General features: G+C 43.3%; 1 pseudogene across 1 annotated transcript; it reads right to left on the reverse strand.

Moving 5' to 3' along the window:
• Nucleotides 1–4,538: 4,538 nt before the first annotated feature.
• Nucleotides 4,539–5,371, reverse strand: LOC311588283 (large ribosomal subunit protein eL6-like; annotated as a pseudogene). Its single transcript has one exon. The product of its transcript is annotated as a large ribosomal subunit protein eL6-like (transcript).
• Nucleotides 5,372–18,516: the final 13,145 nt, after the last annotated feature.

An 18,516-nucleotide genomic window follows, 5' to 3' on the forward strand; every position in this document is an offset into this window, starting at 1 on the left:
AGGTGGTAGGCTAGATAAAGCCCTTTCTGGGGGCTACTCAGAATGAAGTGATTTAAATGCCCTATGGTCAGTATTTACAGTCTAGATCTGATCTCTAGCAAATTCATAGGCACCAAGGCACACATGTCTTTAATGCCTTGGATTGCTTAAAGTAATAACTTTAAGAAACCACTAGTAGGTAGACTGATGCCATCTGCAACCCTGGCAGTCAGGAGATGTATGCGGCTTCTGGCCACACAAAAGTTGTCTCTTCTACACATCTCCTGCGACGTGTGTGAAGGCTGCACCTGCAGTGGTTAAGCTGCCAAGGGAAGGAGGGGGAAGAGGAGCAGGGAGCGGAGAAAGAAAGGGAGAGGAGGGGAGGGAAGGAGGAATGGAGAGAGGGAATGGAGGGGTGTGGGGAGGGGAAGAGAGAGTGAGGAATAAGAGAGGAAGGATAAAGGAAAGGAACCAAAGAAATAAGGAAGGAATGAGAGAGGTAGGAAGGACGAGGAAGGGGAGGAAAGGGAGGGGGAAGGGGAGGGGGGAGGGGGAAGGGGAAGGGGAGGGGGGAGGGGGAAGGGGAGGGGGGAGGGGGAAGGGGAGGGGGGAGGGGGAAGGGGGAGGGGGAAGGGGAGGGGGAAGGGGAGGGGGAGGGGGAAGGGGGAGGGGGAAGGGGAGGGGGAAGGGGGAGGGGGGAGGGGGAGGGGGAAGGGGGAGGGGGAAGGGGAGGGGGGAGGGGGAAGGGGGAGGGGGAGGGGGAAGGGAGAGGTAGCGAGACAGGAAAGGGGAGAGGAGTCTTCAGCCTTTATCTAAATACTCAGTGTTGAATAAGTCATTTTGAGAACTAGCTAGCAGAGTCAAATTGCCTTTTTGAGTCTTGAAGTAAATTATCAGCCTAGTACAGACCCAGGCTAAGACAGATATAGCATTTAACTTCACGGGTGGCTATAATTTCTAGATTTGTGCAAGAGTGATTCCTGCTCAGTATATTCCAAAAAGGACATGAAGTTTCTTAAAGGCCCTGTATAAATCAATTCACAGTCATACTGAGGTAGTTTGACTGTGACTCCAAAAGTGTCTGAGTTTCATTTTCTTCCTGTTAAAGATGAAACCACTGACATTCATTTTTTATGGACATTTCAAGCTAAAGACTTTTTTTTTTTTTTTGGTAAGTTAAAATTTGAAGAGCATGAAAGAGAAATTATTCTGATTTATGATGACGTCCAATCAGGACCAATTAAGAGAAAATGAAGCAGGGAAATTGGAGTAGTGAAGAGAAATAAGGCGCTGCGGAGTGAGAAGTTTCCCCTGCCCGCCTTCCCCTGGGCCGCGTGACACAGGGGCACCAGCGCCCCCTGAGCCCCCGCCCCGGGCCCCTCCCCCCCCCCCCCAGGCCTAGCTCCTTCACCTCTAATTTTGCTCCAGGCACACTGACTGTCCCCACCGTGTCAATCAGACCCATAGAACTGCTTATACTGTCCGACAATGTTCAGAAATAAATGGAAAGAGAATTTTAACATTTCCGTGAGCCCCACTTATTCCCAGCTAAATACATTCTGGCTTCAATTTAAAACTCTGACTCCTCTCAAGTTGGACGCTTTTGAAATCTTTTTGCTCCGGCAGAAGAAGCCTGTGTGCTGGGCCGGCCGGGGAGTTGGTTCTCACTGTCTGCTTGCCTCAATGTACAATCACCTGGGCAGGGAGTTGAAAGGGAAGGACGGTTTACACCAGCTTGGCCTGTGTGTGTGTCTGTGAGGAACTGCCTAGATTACATTAGGTGACGTGGGAAGACTCACCCACTGTGGACAGCACTGTTCTGTGCCTTTGGGTCCTGGTCTGTATAAAAAATAAAAAGTAAAAAATAAAAAATAAGCTGAGCAGTAGGCGTGCATGCATGCGTCTCTGCTGTTGACTGTGGATAAGCTGAGCTAAATCCACCTCCACAGTGACCTGCCTGCTGTGATGGCCTATGTACCTGGGAAGTAAAAGCTGAAAAGAACCAACAACAACAACAACAAAACAACAACAACAACAACAAAACCAACTTTCTCCAGCCCATTACTTTTGTCCATTTATTTATTTATTTATTTACTTATTTACTTATTTATTTATTTTAAGTTTTTCAAGACAGGATTTCTCCATGCAACAGCCTGGACTCGCTTTGTAGACCAGGCTAGCTTTGCACTCACAGTGATCCACCTGTCTCTGCCTCCTGAGTGTTGGGATTAAAGGCCTGCGTCACCATGCCCGGCTTGTCCTCGTATTTTATTACAACAACAACAATGAAACTAAACTGACTGGGGACCTGAAACATTCCGCAAACATGTGCAGATTGACTGAAGTTTGCTGTGTTTCTCCCTCAGTTTCACAGAAGCAGTGCCACACGGCATGATTTGAACTCCAGACATCCGCCTTCCTCAGGACTTGTTGGAACACCGTCAAAAGAATGGCCCGTGGTGAACAGTGCTTTGGGGAACTGAGATGGGCTCCAGGGAAATAAGGCGGAGGGCCTTTCACCTCAGGTGTAATTTATTCCCTGGTTCATTATTGTATGCCATTCCTTACCTCCCGTGGCAAACATTTGCATTCAGTTTACAAGACATGCTTATTCTTGTTGGACGTCAGATCATAGTTATAAAGCCCAATCTGGTGGTGTACCCTGAATCTGGATATGACCCTCTGTCTTGCTTTCACGTCTTCACAGATGTAATCTGTAGTATGTGGCAGGCAGTTGTGTTTCAGTTGCTCTGTCCTGAGAAAGTCCTGGGAAAGGGCTGCTCTGTTCATGTTTAGTATGTGCTTACTGGCGTTTATTTACGTGTTTATCTGATCCTGTTTCGCTGAAGTCAAGTGACCTTCCTTGGGTCATGGCTTTCTTTGTTTCGTTTGTGGATAAGCTGCCTGTGGATCACCTTCCCCGGCTAGGCTGCCTTGTCTGGCCTTGGTCCTGATGCGACTTGACGTGCCCTGGTGATGTTGGAAGACGACCCTGAATGGCCGATCCTTCTGCTTCTCGCTGCCCAGTCCCAGGACTGTACTACCATACCTACCTGAATGCTTTAAATCTTTATTAACACTACATTTTTATTTGTGTTTGTATCTTTATAAACTCTTTTTGTCTAGAGGATGATTGTTTGCAAGACATAAAGCTACCCTGTAAGATTTCACAGCATCCTTGGCTTCTGTCCAGTAGATCCTGGTAACGTCTCTACATTCATGGCAAATAAGACCATTTCTATCCCTTCCCAAATCTCTCCTAATGTCCCACATTACCCCTGATCCACTGGGTGAAAGAAACCATTAAGTTAATCAACATACACAAAGCAGAATGGTAATTCTTCACATTGACGTCATGGTGGGTAATGGATCCCAGAATTTTCAATAGAATGTGCAATCAAATTTAACTAAGTATTTTAAAACAAATATAAAATGTCAGTACTAAGCTAAATAATATTTTGCCACATATATTCAATTTATTTAAATTGTATAGTCTCAATTCTCAGCCCTATCTAAAGGGGACATCTTTATCAACTCCCTTCTAGCCAGGGCTCAGGGAACATCAGGGAAGAGGAGGTGGAAAGACTGTAACAGTCAGAGGGAGGATAGGGAGGAGTGCTGTGAAACGTTGTCTTCTGGACATGACATGCCTGTCACACTCAAGAACTCACAGGCCTGTCGCTACCTACACAAGACCTGCACAAGATCAAACCAGACAAAACTCTGTTATGGGAGAGAGATGGGGGAGGTGTTCTCCAGGCCTCACCACCTAATGAGGGATTATTGGCAGTTAAGAGATTCCAGAAGAAGAAGAGTCATTTGTGCTGTTGAAGGTGTGTTCTCTGGAAGGTTTCCCATGCTCCCTTGGATGGCTCCACACCCATATACAATGGGGGCAGCACAAATTGGACAGTGGGTCATCCAAAGGAGTGGGGGCAGGCACTAAGCTGGCAGGAAACCATGCTGAAGTGGTATAGCAGGATTAAGAGGAGAAAAATGGGGGAGTGGGTATGGATGTATTTCATTGTGTACATGCGTGACGAGAGAAAAATTATAATAGAATAAGGCAGTCTCACTACTTTGTGAATGTTTTTGAGTATTTAAGACGGAGTGACTAGCTGCCATCTTGTATGCTGTGTGCTGGCTAGCAGGCTCACTTCACCTTGTGATTTCCCTTCATGGGAATGCACCACCAGGGACAATGGTAATATTACTGTCACTTAAATAAGCATGGCCAACAAGGGAAATCATAGAGAAAGATCTGTTAGTGCATAGAACACAGGAATTATTTCCAAGGCAAAGGAACATTCAACCACGGTGAGCTGAATTGGGGAGAAGTACGCGGCCTTTTGACAATATAGTACACATGAGCAAAAGAAGTGTAGAATCTAGTCAGAACGCAGGAGAATTCCTGGGAAGAAACTGTTTCCACAGGGACGGCTTGACTCCAATTCCGTGATACAGAGAGGTTGCGGCATCCTTATTCCCCTCACATGACCCAACATCCTTTTTTTTTTTTAAATTAATGTATGAAGCTGTTAAATCAGTTCGTTAGCAATTTAGAACACCAGTTTGCGAGGATGCGTCCTGCGTGTCAGGGAGAACTGAGATCCCAGGTAGCCCTGCAGCTGAGGAGCAGCTTTGATCTTTGTCAAAATCTGCGAGTCCACAGATTTCTGATCAGCCTTGCGCTGCTCTGTAATCTCGTATTTCTCCTCCACGTCAAAGATCTCGGCCTTCTGGTGCCTGGGCTTGTGTAGCTGCTGCTTCTTGCAGTAAGCGTCAGTCAGGTATTTGGGGATTTTAACCTTGCTGGCATCAGCTTTTGGAGAGGTGGCAATGACAAACTGCTGGTGCGTTCTGCACAGAGGAGCTCTGTTGAGGGCAAGAGGTCCAGTCACAAGTAACAAACTGCCGTCCATCTGTTTCAGGAAAACCACTCTCTTGCCCTTGTGGCGCCAGGTGAAGACGATCAGAAAGGCCCTGGGAGTGATGCTGGCACGCAGCTTTCTCACGTGCTAATTTAAGGGCTTTTTGCCTTCACGTCTACAGTAAGATAATACCCAGGCATTTTACAAAGCTTTACTACCCGGGTAGTACCGGAACACTACCATTCTTGTCACCACTGACTGATTTTGTGACAGTAGCAAGGACCTTCTTTTTCTTCTTCTTTTCAACCTTGGACTTTACAGCTGAATATTTCCTCTCGTACAAGGCCTCTCTGTAATACATAGCAGACCAGAGTGCCTGCCAATTCTAACCAGGACTGGGTTTCTGCTTCCCCTTCGTGGGCTTTTTAACCTTAGGGTGGCCCTTTCTGGCTGCGCCAGCAGCCAGGGCTGCGGGTTTTGTTCTCCTTTGTGTCGGGCTTCTCGGCTTTTTCACCCACCATCTTGAAAGATGGGAAAGAGCATGACCTAACGTCTTCAGTGTTATTGCTTTCCCCTGTATATGACCTAACGTCTTTAACAACTCCTAGGTGAATCCTTTGGAATATATGAACAGACTCATGGCTTCCACCAACAAAATGACTAAGAATGTGGCCAGATAGAAGCCAATGCCTGTTATATAGCATTTCCTCTATGTTGCTATATGGTGTGCCCATATATATTTTGCTATATGATGTGCCTGCCATTATATGTTTTTATGTTGTTTTATGTCTTTCTTTGTTCTAGCACTGTAAGTATGTCATGAAATGAACATCTAATTGGAACATGCTACTTGGCGGAAACCTAAGTCTGTGTTCTCAGGCCATGGTCACTCATATTTGACTCCATAATAAACCTTTATTCCTTTGAGGTGAGAGCTACTTCTTTCCTATGTGTGTGGGGGGCAATCTGTACTCATTAAGCAATCACTTTAGCAGCTAGAACATTCCCAGGTGTGTCCAGTAAAGAACTACATTCTTAAGTATGCTCCGTTTAAAGTCATTGTTCCTGAAGTAAAGATGACAGACACATCCAGGAACATCCCTAGTTCAAGGTCAAGAAGTACTCATTCAGACGTGTGACCCAAAGTTCCCTGAAACAGCCACACCTTCACTGAAGATCTGAGTGCTAAAACATCATGCACGTGAAGGGGTGGAATGCTGCAGATTGAAAGAAAATTAGCTTGGGCTACCTTTAGTCGACTTAATCATTCATCTGTATGCCAGACAGACCTAATATACCAAACCCGTGAAAATATTAATTCAATATGAATTAATTTAACAGAATTGGCTTGCATCAGCCCCCAACCAAGGATGTTGGCAGCACTCAAGCCTGATAGCAAGGACTTCCAGAGTTTACTAACCCACCTACCTGATGTCTCCCCTAATGCCTTGATTTATGGCGTCCATTAATTCCCCGCTAGCAAAGCTCTTGCGATCTCTTCCACAATGGAATATGCCATTCAGGGCAACCTAGAGCCATATTTTGTTGGGGGATGGTCTGATGTATTTTGATGCTAATTACTGCTTTCTGTCTCTGTGCCCACATTTTACTTAATAAAAAGCCATCCCACCTGGGCAGGGCAAAGGAGATAGGTGGGGCTTAGAGAAAGAGGAATTCTGAGAAGAAGAAAGACCACCATGAGGAGAAAGGAGAGAGATCTGAAGTGAAGAGGGGAAGGCCACCGAGGGTTAGATGCAGGAGAAGCACATGACCAGCGTGATGGGGAATCCAGCCCAGATGAAGAACATTAGCAAGTATATGGGATTATAGATGGGAGGTAACTTGATAGAGGTTATTAGAAGCAGATGGCATGGGATTGAGACGGGGATCCCATGCCTGAGGCCCTACTATGGAAAGTAGTTTAGAGAATTGATATCTGCCCTGCCCCAGGTTAACTAAGGCTATTTTAAAATATAACACGTGTCTGTGTCTTGATTGATCACTAGCCAAGCCTACAGATAATACAGATAAATTTAAAAAACAATAATATTTACAGGCCACGAAACTCATATTTGGGTCCCACTAGAGCACCATGTTTTATCTTAACAAAAGGTTACAAATGGCATTTGGGAGTGGCTGGACATGGCTCAGCTGGCATTACAAAGAAGGCAGAGAGAACTGCCTATAGGCACGCTAAGAATTTGTCATAACTCTATAGCCAGGAGCAGGAGAATTTCTAGAAGTAGAAAAACTTCCCTAAAGATGCCTGCCCAGTCAGTGGCTAACAACGCAGTCTCTGATGATAAGGTATGTGCCCTACCTAGCCTGCTGTCATCACTTTCAGTGTCTGTTTCTTGCCGGATGAGCATCCTACACTACCCTTCTTAGCCATCCCTAGGCTCCACAGAGAAAATGGCCTCTGTCTCATTGAATACATGATAAGGTGGTTTGATAGTCAGGAGTGAGAGGAAGAGAGATTTCAAATCACAGGTTTATGCTCAATAAAACTAAAAGTTCCTGATGTCTCAGCTGCAAACACCACAAAACACCAAACATCATGGGTAAGGGAAGGTGTATTGCACTGTCCAATAAGAGCCAGACTCCTAACTCACTAAAGTTACTGTTATTGTGATAGAATGTTCTAATAAGTCTAGTGTGTGTGTGTGTGTGTGTGTGTGTGTGTGTGTGTGTGTGTGTGTTTGTCATTTCAGTACAATTTGTTTGTAGTGATCAGAGTTGTAAGCGACTCTCCAAGTCAGTTTCTGGGGAGACCCAGCAAAGGCTCTGGCAAGCATGTACCAACCCAGTGGGGACATTTCCAATATGGCTCCAGAATCCCTCCGAAAGTAAACTTCCAAATTACACTAAGTATCTGACCTTTATGTGATGTATTCCCTGTCATTTCCACACTGGACCACCTGCTCTAAAGGTATTTAGAGAAACTTGTCTCCTCCAGTGATGGATATTTTTAAAGAGTATCATTGATCATTGATAAATTTGAGGGATAAAAGATTGCCCTTCTAAAGCAAATAAGCATACAAAAAAACAAACCATCTGTTTCTAAAGGCTTTGAATTTAAACAATAGCTATAATCCTAAAATGTTTGTCCTAATTGAGCCTTTTTTAGATTATTTGTTGTTGATTTGCTTATTTATCAGCCATTTCTATGCAAACCTTAGTGTGCGCTGAATACTGTTGAGTACCACTTCAAGCTCCAGGTCTCACAGGCATCCTGACCCTGATGCTTATGATCAGCACAAGCTTCTGAAATACTCTCATTCTTCAGATTAGGACCTTGAAGCTGGAAAATGCATCTAAGGTATCCCAGCAGGGTGAAGACCCTGGATTCAAACCCATGTGTCTCTGAACACAGACCTCATATATTTGTGCATGTCAACAAGTATAGAACACTGCAGGCATGGGACTTGCAATCTTAATCAAGTGGTGTGTGTGTGTGTGTGTGTGTGTGTGTGTGTGTGTGTGTGTGTGTGCAAGTTTCTGTGTGTATTTGTTTGTCTGTGTGTCTGCCTCTGTGTGTTCGGGAGTGGGGTGTCTCTACACACACAAATTTCAGGTTCACCACGGAGTAAGCAAACTTTGAAACACTAACCAGAAAAATGTTCAACCATACTTTAATTTTATAGTAAAATATAAAGTTGGGTATTTTATTTTTAATATGTACTGTGGGGCTGGAGAACTAGCTCAGTGGTTATGAGCACTGGCTGCTCTCGCAGAGGACTGAGATTTGGCTCTCAGCACCCACATGGTACCTCATAACCATCTGTGACTTCAGTTCCAAAGAATCTGATGCCCCCTTCTGGACTCCCTGGCCACTGCACTGTGCATTTGGTGCCCATACTCATAACCAGCTAAAAAAAAAAAAAAAACAGATAAAATTTAAAAATAAACAAACCTTTTATAAAATCAAATCTAAAAGTTAATATATACTCATTAAGGAAATTGAGGCTGTGCAGAGGAAAAAAGAAAATACAAATTATAGGTCCACAGTGAACACTTCCTAATATTTTCTTAACCACAAATTACAACCTTTTGGTCAGAACACACTCAGCTTTACACCTTAAAGAGATGATTTTCAGATGTTTTTGTCATAAATATTCCCAGACTCAGGACTCTCTTGGATACACATGTAAGGATTTGTCTGTCTCTTACGAAAATATTTGGGCACTTGTACCTGAGACTCTGTCTATCTAAAGTGTAAGTGATAATTATTCCTGCTGGGCCAAGATGTGAAAATCAAATGAGACAATATATGTAAAGTGAAGGCAAACACTTTGCACTCAGGGAAAGACTGTGACAATGGACTCCTTGTGTGACCGTATTTATTTCTATCTCTGCATATCTACATTTAAAACAGACAAAGCCACTGGGTAGCAAACAAAACCCATGTCCTGCATCTACAATGAAACTGACTAGATTTCCACTCACTCCCTTTTTCTACTGAGACAGAATTCCTTATTATGCAGTTCTGTCTATTCCCGACCTCCCTAGGTAAGCCAGGCTGATCTTGAACTCCCAGCTATTCTCCTGCCTCTGCCTTTTGAGTGCTGGGATTACAGGTGTGAGTTGCTATACCTGGCTCTAGAATTCCTTATGAACCACAGGGGCTGAGCTGAGCACCAACAGCCACAAGCTCAGGGCGGTAAGAAGAGCAGAGGACCAAAGACAAGACACTGTGTGCCCAGGCAGGCTGTAAGTGAACGTCAGCCAGTCTAGACATGGGGGAGGGTCAGGGACCAGAGTGGGGACTGGAGAAACTGTAAACATGCACACATTTGAGATTTCTCCCAAGAGAGGTCTGTCTTGGGAGATGCATCCCTGCTCTGAGGAGAAATTACTGGACTGGAACAAAAGCTGAGAGTAATAAGCCCAATTGAGGAGAGGGACGGCATGGGTGCAGGATGAACTGAAGACAGAGAGCGAAGTCCTCAACTCGGCATAGGAAAAGGAAACTCCTCAAAGTGGCCAAAGCCAGCCTGGACCAGGCTCTGCAACCACAGACAGCCAACTCCGTATGTTCAAAAAGGAGAATCAATCAACATCAAATTTTATGCCCCAGGTTATTATAAGGTAAAAGAGAAGAAAGAACAGAATGCACTACAACAGTAAAAGTGCATCAGAAAGAGACAAATCAAACCTGTAACCGATTTCAAAATGAGCTAGAAAGTGTTATAAAATGATATAAAATTCAAAAGGGAATAAGACAGTCTCAGAAATCAGGTGACACATATGGAGAAGAATACGTGAAAAGGCCACATCAAGATAAAGAAGAGACCAGTGGGAACATGAGCGTACAGGGCACCTTAAGGGAAGGTAAGACCAAGACCTAGTCTAAAATTCCAGAGGAATTAGAAGGGATAGAGAGAATGTGACAGAGAGGAAGTGAGCAGAGAAAATGTGAACCCAGAGGACAGGGGAAGGAAGGACTAGGACAGAGCTGACGACAGTAAACCAAAACCCTCCTTAAAACAAAAAGGGACAATAATACCGTACACTGAAAAATAAAATTCATACCACCAACTGCAACAATACACGCCTCTGAACATCCACTCAGAGTGGCCCACATCAAGGGAGTCTGCTCCAAAGTTCCTGGGCTTTAAAGGGCAAGAATGGTTTTTCACACACCTAATGGGTTAAAAGAAAGGCAACCTTCTTACAAAGGCTACCCTAAGACATTTCAATGCCATGCTTTATGACTGATGCAAATGGAATAATCTAATTAACACTCCTAAAGAAAGAAATGTCTCTGGGAAATATAAGGAAGGCAATTTTATGCAGCAGAACCAGCTTATAAAGAATATAAACAAACAGTTAACTGCACGCAAGAGCTCAAAGAGCACTATCCCCAAGAGTCCCTCCTGGGGAATATTCTAGAAGCATGCATCAGAGAAGCAAAGTCACTAGAGAGACATCGACATGAGGACTGATAGTGAGACTAAATATATAAAAACCTGCAGTTATTACAGAACTAAGATCAAATGAGCATTAAAATGGAAAAGCATAATATTAATGGCTATATGCTTAGGGAATGTATAGTACAGTAATAAAAATTAATGGGAGAATGGGGAGAGGGTATGCAAAATTTTTAATTATTTTCAGTAATTATATTACCAGTGATGTTATGTGTGTTGCTTGAATATGTAATGCTAGAATTAAGTAAATAATTATGCAATATTCTGAATCTTTCATCTGCTATGTCCTAAAAAATAATGTGATTTTTGTGGTTAGGAAAAGAAATACAGGGATGTTTTTGAGAAGTACCAATTTCCACATCTGAGGTAAGAAATACACAAGATGAGCCTAGAAATCTTTGTGACTCCAATATAGGAAAAGCATTAGCAATATCAAAGGGTCGGCCACATTCATAATCCTGGTACTCAGGAGCCAAATGTTTTGTAAAAAAGCATAACAGGAATCAGGAGATAGCAGGTTGGCAGCCACCCTTGGCTGCTGAGTGAGTTTGAAGCTGGCCGGGACTGCAAACATAAACACATACATCAGAAGAACAAAAGAACAGATCAAAAGTTGAGTTAAAAGTTCTCCAAGACAACGAGAAGAGGCTGCCACTACCCAGATTCAGACCCGCACAAGCTTCAGGCACAGACATATTGGGAGAGATACAGGGGGGACTGAAATCTTTGTGGACAAGATGGAGCAGGGGTGTGGTCCAGAGTCTGAATGCAGCTGGATTTACAGGACATAGAGAAGAATGTGTTAAAATAAACACGAGGTCCCTAGGAGTCTGTTGACCAGTGCAGTCTACTCTTTAAGAACTAACCTGTAGGGAAAAGAAAACAACATAGGGGGAACCTACTCACGCAAAGGTTTAAGTTGTAGCTCTGTCAGCTGGTACAATGCTTGGCTACCATGCACTAGATCCTGGGGTTGATCCCCCACTCCTGAAAAAAGGCAGTTACAGTTGCACATGCCTGTAATTCCAAGCACTAGGGAGATAAAGGTGGATGGATACATGGTTCAAGGTCATCATTAGCTATACAGAGGATCTGAGGCCATTCTAAGCTATGTGAGACCCTGTCTCAAAAAAATAAAAAATAAAAATAAAGAAAATTTAAAATGTTTAAAATAGCCAAATGTCAAAAAGATAATGCTTTTGTATATACATCTCTCTCTCTCTCTCTCTCTCTCTCTCTCTCTCTCTCTCTCTCTCTCTCTCTCTCTCTCTCTCTCCCTCTCCCTCTCCCTCTCCCTCTCCCTCTCCCTCTCCCTCTCCCTCTCCCTCTCTCTCTCTCTCTCTCTCTCTCTCTCTCTCTCTCTCTCTCTCCCTCTCCCTCTCTCTCTCTCTCTCTCTCTCTCTCTCTCTCTCTCCCTCTCCCTCTCTCTCTCTCTCTCTCTCTCTCTCTCTCTGTGTGTGTGTGTGTGTGTGTGTGTGTGTGTGTGTGTGTGTGTGTGTGTAACTGAAAAGTGGTTATTTTATTATGAGGAGAGTGGTCACCCTGGAGAAAGGAAGAGTCCTGGGGATGGGAGATGGGGATGGGCGGGGAAGAGAATCTAGAACTTCATCAGCTCTAATCCTAAACCTGGGGAGTAATTTGACAGTCTAGCCTGACTCCATTTTAAGATTAGAACGCATTTTGTTACAAGGTCATGATAAGTTGATTTCTCTTTAACCTACTTCTGGACCTTGACCTGCTCCCCACCCTATGGAGCTTGCCTCACGCTTTGACTACACCCTGAGCTCTACCTGAGAAGATGTCCTGCCAAGGAGTCTTCCATCGGATGACCTACCGGCTGTCAGCCTCCGGACCACCGCTTGCCAAGTCCTCACACTACCGAGCCCTCTGGAAATCCCCACTTTGCACTTTTTCCCCTGTATAAGAAGTCCTGGAAAATCAGCCTGCGCTGCCCCCTCACCCCCAGCTTTGGAGAGCTGATCCTGTGCCTGGCAAGTAAAGCTTGCTTAATTGACCCTAGATGTGGTGGTGGTCTTCACTCCTGTTCAGTGGAATCGACAGGTTACTACTGACGTTAGATCAACAACTGACCCTGGCCATGTCTGCTTTTAGCTTGACAGTAAAAATGCCAACCAAATAGGCATTAATTATACTTCCGATGAAACTGGAACTGAGAACATTTTCTAATGCCCTAACATCAAAACAAACAGCTATGTAGAGAGCAACTGAAATTCCAGCTATTTTATCCTGACTGACTTACATGTTGGCATCCCCCGTGCTACTAATAATTACTTATTAGTAGCAGATCATATTGAGTGGTGGCTCCCTCTCTCCAGCCACAGAGCAGTCCCTGGGGTGTGGGAAGACTCAATAAGCACGTTAAACAAGTGTCTTAAGGTGACATAAGCTCAAGGACAGGAGGCACAATATGATTTATTCATGATATTAAAACTTTATCTCAGTTAACTTAATTAAAGCCACTGGTTCACATTTCTAGCAGGTTGAATTCAGGAGACACCGGTTCAGGTTTTCTGACTTTTATTTAGCTGGCTTTAAATAATTTTTTTCAGTCATATATTCTAGTGTTATGGCAAAATGAGACTGTCACTCACAAATTGTTTTCACCTTTCAGTACAGAAGTCTGGAAACAGATATATATATTTTTATACTCACATGTAAGAACTTGCTCCCACCTCCAACTGTGCACACATGTGTAACAATGACCTAAACGTGTGCTAGCACTGGAACCGCTCACGCTATCTTCAGTTGCTCTACCACCTCGCTTTAGAAAGCAAATTCTATAGAGAAAACTAATATGTAGCAAAGAATGGCCTTAAACTGATCCTCCTGTCTCTACTTCCCATGAGCGAGGATCACCCGTGTGAACCACTGTGCTCTGCATCCACACCTTTCAGTCCCCAAATTCAAAAAGAGTTTGGGCCATAAAATTTGAGACCCCCAAAAAAGACCTTTGTTAAGGTTATTTATTTAGTTAACCTGTGGCTTTTAGTTGTTGCCAGTACATAGAGCTTTGGGGGACGTCTGCAGTTTCAACAATGTAACAATGAACACATAAGCGGCAGTTTTGACACATAATTTGATTTCCTGCTCTAATATTGTCCTTGTACCTAGACACATTTGTTCTCTCTGTTAACAGCCAAAATTTTATTAGATTTTTTTTAAAAAGTAAAATTGGATTAAAAGCATTCAGACCAATGTCTAAGGTTTCAGTGATTGGAAAGTATACATTATGGCTCCCTCGGGGGATGCTAGGGTCCCACTTGGGAAGCTAAAAGGCCTGGAGAAGGGAGAAAGACCTGGAAATTTATTTTCTCAGGGATGGTAGACACTTGGGTGATTGTGTCTCCTCTTTTAGCTGTGTTTTGTCTAGAGAGAAAGAACCAGCAAAGCCCTCCTAGAAGGTCCTAGAACAACCTTCCATTACTTCCTGATCTTCTATCAAGGATGAAGTCAACAGGCCGACCCGTAAATAGTATTTGAACTTCACAAGTAACCCTGTGTTTCAACCCCAACCCAAATCTTCACTGCCACCCTATCCACCCAAGAAAATTCCCCTCAGGTGGACCTTAGAGCAACAACCACACTTGCTGACTCTCTGCTCCAAAGCTCCAGAGTCAAGGCCTGACCCCTTGAGTGATGGGATGGTGATATATGTCTTGAGACACTGAATGTTTACAGATAAAAAGGTATACAAGGTATACATGAGGGGATTGCCGTTCATCTCATTAAATAGTAGCAAATGGTCCAAACCTGGAAAGGGTTTCCTATTGCAGAGAAGATGAATTCTAAAGGATTTACTTTAGTCGAGTGCTAATTAATCCCTAGAGCAAGTCAGAGGAGCTGTTTCACGCTCCTCTGAGAAGTGGCCTCTCTTGGGACACCAGCATCCCCCAACCCCACCCCCAGCCTCAGAAGTTCTGAAGCCATGCGAAGAGGGCCAAGGTAGGCACAGCTACACTACGGGTAACCCTCTGGCTGAACATGAAGAAGCTTCCTCACTATTCTCTTTGAGCAGCTAAAAAATAAATGCTTCAAGGTAATATAATCTAAGTAGAGGCAGGAAAAAATACAGAAATGTCAGGGTTAGATAAAATAAAAAAATATATATGGGCTCTGGGTGATTCAACACACATCCACGTATAGCTTTAGTATATATATTTCTGTGAAGGGGTTATAGATGGTACAAAATTTCAGAATCAAAGCCATGGGGATAAATGCCCAATTTTTTTCTTTTATTTCCATATATAGACATAAGAAAAGCCATTTGGAACTGTGGAAATAGTAAAATGTACCCTGGAGAGAAAAGAGGGGACTCCATCAGCAGTGCGATTTGAGGAGAAGAAAAAATGAGGAGATCTCCATGATATCGAGATCCTTGATGTATCTACATGTAAGGAAAAGAGGAAGTGGCATGGAGGAATGTTTGTAAAGACTGCTAGACACCAAGACAAGAAGCACACTGGAGGGAGGAGGAAGCACATGGAAGATGCCAGAAGAGTGAGTGACAAGAAACCGGAAGCACTGATAGAGATGAATGGAAAGAGCTCCCTGAGGACAAGGCTGGGCAGAGGAGCGTGGCCAGGCATCGAGGGTCTTTTACCACGAGGATTTGGGGTTTGATGTTCCAGGCATGGTTTGAGCCAATGACTCAGCTGTGTGCTGAGATGTAAGTAGCGATTGTAAAGTAGAGAACCATAATGTCTTACGGCCAAGCTAGAGTCAGCCATGTCCTCAGAGGCCTTGTAAAGCCATCTCTTCCTGCCTCCTGCCAGCCTGAAGCCCAGAACAGCAAAGCCCAGCGCAGATGAGAAAATCACCTGGTTGCTCTCAAACTCTTTGTTCTTAGTCGTTAAATCAGAGATATTTGTAACTGTGTCAGGGGGCCCCTGTGACAACTAAATGAGTTACTAAAATAAGTTGAGGGAGGGGATAATACTGTTTGCTTTTCTTTTTGCTCACTTTTTATGTATGTGTCTGTGTGATAATCTTGTTGGAATGAATTTTCATCCCTCCCATTTAGTCAAGTGCCCCTCAGTTTGTTTGTTCATTTTCTTCCTTAGTGTATCTATTCAGCAGTGACTATTAAGTGACTGCCATGTGCCAGAAAATGTGAAGGGGTTGAAGATGGATCCCACAGTGTCTACCTTACTGGAAAGAAGCAATAAATAAGTACACAAAGGCAATATAAAAATAATGTGAAATCTTCCTTGACGGCTCCAGTTGTAAGTGATTAATCTTCTTTCTGAATCTTTATGTCACTTTCATCGCTTATGACAAAATTACCTTGAAATGTAGTTACCTCTTCAAGTGGCTATGATTCATCTCCTGCAGCACATGTGAGTTCCATAAGGCTGGATCACATCCATCCCTCATCGTTTTTCTATTCTCCTCAGGGTCTCGATCACGAGAATTCAATAAGTCGATGCTAAGGACAAAGACAAGATGGAGAAGTAGGACTTCCATCACTCACGTATCCATGCGAGTAAATCCCTATCATTGATATTTAATAATGCTCTGCCCCCCATCCCTATGGAGTACCATGGAATTCATATCAAAGAATACAAGGCACCGGTTGTAACTTTGTATCCATGCAACTAGTGTTTTCTCTCATTCCCTACAAATAGTCCTATACCTGACTTCAGCCCCTACTAGATCTCCAAGTTCATCTGTGTCCCTCTTATATTCTATATAAGGAGGAGTGAGGCGTTCCTTCTAGTAAGTGTGAGATATTGGTTGGGTGTTTTCCTTGCCCTGTCTTCTGTGTTCTTTAATACATATCACACATGCAGCTGTCTTTTCTTTCTCATCCTCTAGATCTAATTTTCACCCAAACTCATATGGACTTTGATCTTCACTCATCCTTCTCAATGCCACACCCAGAACCCCGCTGCCTTTTTCAAATGGCACCACCTTAGAAGAAAGAAGCACGCCCAAAGGAGACAAGTGTTCCTTGACTGCTCATGTGGCTTCTCTCTGCCTCTCTTCATACCAAGCATCACCTTTATGACATGGCTTTTCTAATGACTTTATCACAAATTAAAACCTGGCTCTATTCAATGCAGAGATCTTGGGAAACACTTCACAGCCATGCCTTTCTTCCACCATAATTTCAACAGTGATTTGTTTTTCATCATATAACTAAGTCATGAATTACTTAATGCCTTAGAGTTGAACATTAAATCTGTTTTCATTTTTAATCATCATAAACAATATTATAACTAGTAACTGTATAGACAGTTTTGCTTCAATTTCTTTAATAATTTCTTTAGTTACCAGAGGCAATTTCTTGATCAGAAGTCATATTTGGGGGACGAAGGCAATTAATACATCTCGGTTCTGCTGCGTTGAATGAGATCAACTCATACCCATGTTTGTTTCCTTGCCATTACTCTTGGGCCCACTGAAGTCTGCCTTCCAGGTTCATCTCACTGCTGAATCTGAGCGAATTGTCCCCCAGGGTCTGGATCATTTCCTCTAACTCTTCTAAAGCATTCGGCAACATGGACAATCCCAACCAGCTCTAGGAAATATGCTTTTGTGTATCTGTCCTGTCACTGTGTCCTGATTTTGCCTCATCTTTAAGGGTCCTGATCCCCCAACTCCTTTTTTTCTACATTGTGTCACTAACTGTAACATCATTGTACCGTCCACGACCTTTTCTTTAGTCTAGCTGATATTCTAGGACAATATCACTGACAAATGTTACGCCTGAGACATGACCCCAAAGTGTCTGCATCGCCACCAAGAAGAAGTCTCCTCGGCCCAGATCTGTATATCCAACCACCATGTAAGCACTGCCTCCAAACTCACTCTTTCCGAAATAAACTATTTTATTTCTAAATGTGCTTCTTTGCCCGCATTCTATGGCTCATTTGTGACAACTTTGCCCTTAGTTGTCCATAGTAGAAATCTTGGAACAGTCTCTTCTAATAATTCATCAAATGCTACACTTTCTCCTGTAAGAATTCTGAACTGTAATAACCCGTGCCATGCTTGCTATACCACACTTTATACTTAGAGGCATGCTCTTCTGCGATCTTCTATGCCATACCATTCTACGTTTTGCATTTTGGTCCCTAAAGGTTTATACCCCTTAACTTTTAGCACAATCATCACCGTTGATCAGAAGAGATACAAGTTCATCACTTACTTAGGTCTGGGTGAGAAACAACAGTCCTCACTTGGTGATAGCAGCAGCAGAGAGTCTGGGTAGCAGAAGGGAAGCAGGTGGCTTTACTGCCCTGCACAGGTGGGCAGCAACAGAGAGCAGCAGGTGCACTGGTGCTGTGTAGAGCAGTTTACAGACCCTAATGTGTGACTGCTTCTACTTTTTCTTCTTTAAGTAGCCAGGAGGGTACAATCTTACACATCATCTATGTCTTATCTTTCCTTCTGTCTTTGTCCTTTTATTAACAACAACAACAATGAAAAAAAAACAAAAAACCACATGCCAGTTCATCTCTACATTTCACATCCTGTTTAATTTAAAGCATATCAGGAGTGTGACCTTGCAGACAGGCCTGGCTATCAGTAGTTTTCTGGGAGTGGGGAAGAAAGAACAAGCAATCTCACTGGTTCAGTGTTTTCTATTTATTTGTAGCTGGTCTTGAAGTGCTTTTGGAAACAAACCACCAAATTTATTTCTAATAACACCTACTGTATTTTTTGTGAACCTAATAATGAATAAATGATGGCATTCATTCATGGCAGCATGA

The sequence above is a fragment of the Acomys minous genome, assembly GCF_964271855.1.
Source record: "Acomys minous genome assembly, chromosome: 17".
Lineage (NCBI taxonomy): Eukaryota > Metazoa > Chordata > Mammalia > Rodentia > Muridae > Acomys > Acomys minous.